The sequence below is a fragment of the Galeopterus variegatus genome, unplaced genomic scaffold, assembly GCF_000696425.1.
Source record: "Galeopterus variegatus unplaced genomic scaffold, G_variegatus-3.0.2 Scaffold1819, whole genome shotgun sequence".
Classification (NCBI taxonomy): Eukaryota; Metazoa; Chordata; class Mammalia; order Dermoptera; family Cynocephalidae; genus Galeopterus; species Galeopterus variegatus.
In genome coordinates, this window is record NW_007727930.1 from 58,926 (window position 1) to 62,347 (window position 3,422).

The window sequence follows — 3,422 nt, forward strand, 5'->3', positions numbered from 1 at the left end:
AGTTTGCTCACTGGGTGAGCGTGGTGCTGACAACACCAAAGTCAAGGGTTAAGATCCCCTTACTGGTCATCTTTTTTTTTAAAAAAAAAAAAAAGATCAAGCCATATCGGGAGCCAACTGAGTATATTTGAGTAGAAAGTCAGATTTTTAAAATTCATTATCACCAAATGAAAGGGCCTGGGAAAGCTCATTTTCAAATTTGCGAAGGGCAGCTTACAAACCAAGGCCCGTTCTGTGAAAACATCTTTCAAACTGCTAAGATGTTTGTTTTGTTTGAAGATTATTGAAATAATTATTTCATTATTCAATAATTATATGAAATAATAATTATTCTAGTTGAAAACCCAGAATTTTGTTCTTAAAGAGCTCACAGACCCCTGAGTTTACAAAAGAATTCAAGATCTGGGTTCTGAAAACCTGGATTCCTCATTAACTGTGAAGCTTTGAGCAAGTCCCCTCCCCTCCCTCATTTGTAACGTGAAACCATCACCCATAATCACAGCAAGTGTGAGAATCAAATATATTTGACTTTGCAAAAACCGTGACATATAAACAGTTGCTACTGCTCTAAAGAAGGGGCTTCTCTACAGACGTGTAACCGTAGACAAGTAAAGTCTCTGCAACACCTCCCTCATACAGGTTGTGCAGAGTAAGGGAGCTCATTTATGCAGGGCTCTTAGAGCGGGGACTGAGTAACATAAAACGTGCTATAAATGTACTAGCTATTATTACCAATATCTAACAAGGGCAATATTTGGCCCATTCAATGAGGGAGTTTCTTATCTGCTGATGATAGAATCTCTGATTTGTTGCTAGTCTCTCAATTTTCCTAGAAGCCAATGTCTGAATATATCTCTGATGCTCTTCAGAACCCCTATCTCTTCTAGCCTCTGGTTGGTCTATTTCATTCATTGCAAATTGTTAAGTCCATGCTGTAAGAGACAAGATACTAGCTGGGATTGCAACAGCAAAAAGCATTTTAAAATCTCATGTAATTCACTTGAAAGTTGTCCAGTATCAGTGTGCACTGCTAACCTCCTTGTGTGAGCTGGTGGCTGTGTCCACTTGGAGAGTCCCTTTAAAGGAGTTTGGCAGCCTTTTGTGGCAAAGGCAGGGAACGTAGGGGGGACACATTTCTATATACTTGAGTTGTATACACCAGCAACACATTTGTGTTTCATTCTGTGCAGGCAGTTCCAAAACTAAGTTTACAGACTTTTTAAAGAAACTGATTTTAACATAGACAACTAATCAAATCCATGCCTATGAAAAGTAGCAAACCGGGTGCTTTTCTACATCCTACCTTAATCGCCGTTACGCAGATGTGCTGCATGATCTCCTGCCTCTGTCTCCTTACATACGTGGAATACCCATCTTGTCCACCCGGACAATTTCTCCTCGTCATTCAGGGGAAGGAATGACTGGCTGTGGAGCCCCCCACCAGGCACTGGGCTCCACCTCGGTTCCTCCACATTCTTGACCTTGGGGCATCCCTAGCATGATCCTCAAGGTGAGTGATAGTCTCCACCATTTAAAAAAGGAGGATGCATCTCTGGGCCTGAAGTCACAGAGGGGGCCTCCGTGCTGCCCAGTGGCAGTCGGGTACTGTTCCTAAAATGGATCGCACACGTAGGAGGCCCAGAGCCACCCAGCACAGCCCAGTCTCAGCCGCTACATTCCAGACTTAGGCTTTAAACCCGTGTCGTGACTCAGCCTTTCCTCTCCACTGTGCCCCAAGTTTCCTCTTTTAGAGGAAAAAGCTTTCAGTCGGCTTCCATTAAAGAGGACGCTGATGGAGCGAGCCCGAAGTGTGTGCCTTCGTGTCTGTGTTTCTCCCGATGCCAGCCTGCACACAAGTCCTGTTACCCCCAGCCCAGTTTCTACAGGGGGCCAGAGTGGAGGTGGGCGATTTCTTCAAGAGAGAAAGCAAAGAGTCTGCTCTTTTTATTTAAGTGGAAATAGCTTTGGGGGTTCTAAAAATTATATATGCTCATTATAAGTCAAAATGAGACAGAAAAGCACAAAAATAACCTGCAGTCCCACCATCGGAGTGAACCGTGGTTAACATGGTGATGACGTCCTTCCAACCACCCCTGCCTGCACCCAGACACACACGCGATCAGTTTCTACATAAGGCAGCCAGGCTGCGCCTGTTGCTTTGTAACTTTCACTCAGCAAAACACAAGGTGTACATCTTCCATGTCAGTATGACCTCCGTCCTTTCTACTGACTACCTAGTGGTTCACTGTCTCTTTTGTGTCTTACATCCTTTCTTGGTCTCCTCGTCGCAGTACCTAGAAGCAGGTATTAAGCGTGGGGCGGCACAAATTTGCTGCCTCTAGATTTTTTTTCTACCAGCCTCTACTCACGCAAGGCAGGCGTCCTTTGTGTCCTTGCTCACAGCCCACCTTCGTGGAGCGGGAGGAGCAACGCTGGCTGTGCTTGGCCTTTTTCATCAGAAGGCAGCAGCCCATTCGGTGGTGCGCAAGTGCCATTATACGAAATGTCAGGACGCCTGCTCACTGGAAGGCACTGGAGCTTGAACATCTTTTATTGAGGTGAGGGGTGACAGTACCTTATCTTTTCTCCCCTGATGTAAGCTGCTGCGTCAAGTCGGATTCCTACACCAGCCGCAGCCGTGCGGAGAAGGTTGTCCTCTTGTCTCAGGGCCCATCTTGTCTGCAAGATTAGAAAACGTGAGTGCCAGGAACTTGACAGTACCTGCTGTCACCATTGGGGCAGGTAGGGGACAGGCTGTCAGTACTTCAACCCTCAAAGAAGAGTGGCCTGCATTCAGCCACCTGGGCGTTCAGCCATCTGGGCGTCCAGCCAGGCTTGCTTCCGCTTCGGCCCAGTTCTGCAGGGCCAGGCCGGTCACCACACATCTGGGGTGCTGAGGCAGGAGGTAAAGGGTCATCTATATCTGCCTGAAGAAAAGGACAGGAGCACTTTGGGGAAAAGGAGGAGGACAGGGAAGGAATCCGTGTTGAGCAGCTGTGCCCTCACAACAGTCCTCTGAGCTAGGAGTTGTGGTCTCTGTTTTACAAATGAGAAACTGAGCTTCAAAACAGGTAAGTAGATTAGCTCAGGCCACAAAGCTAGTACGTGAAGAGCTGAGTGGACAGGCAGCAAACTGACATTCGCCAACTTGCAAAGATCCAAGGACTCTCAGACCTCTGAGCACAGGTGGCCCTAGGACTCAAACAAAGGGTTTGGGGCTGGCAACTGGGTTGGGAAAGGGTTTGTCTTGAAGCCACATTTGCCCAGCAGAAGCTGTGTGCCCTCGCCCCACCTGCCCCAAACCACGTCGTGGCGCAACTGCCAACAAGCTCTTCCTTGAAAAACTGCTACTTAGTGAGGATATATAGCCAAGATGCCTCCACATATAGAACTTGGGAATAAGAACCAGTGGTAGGTAATCT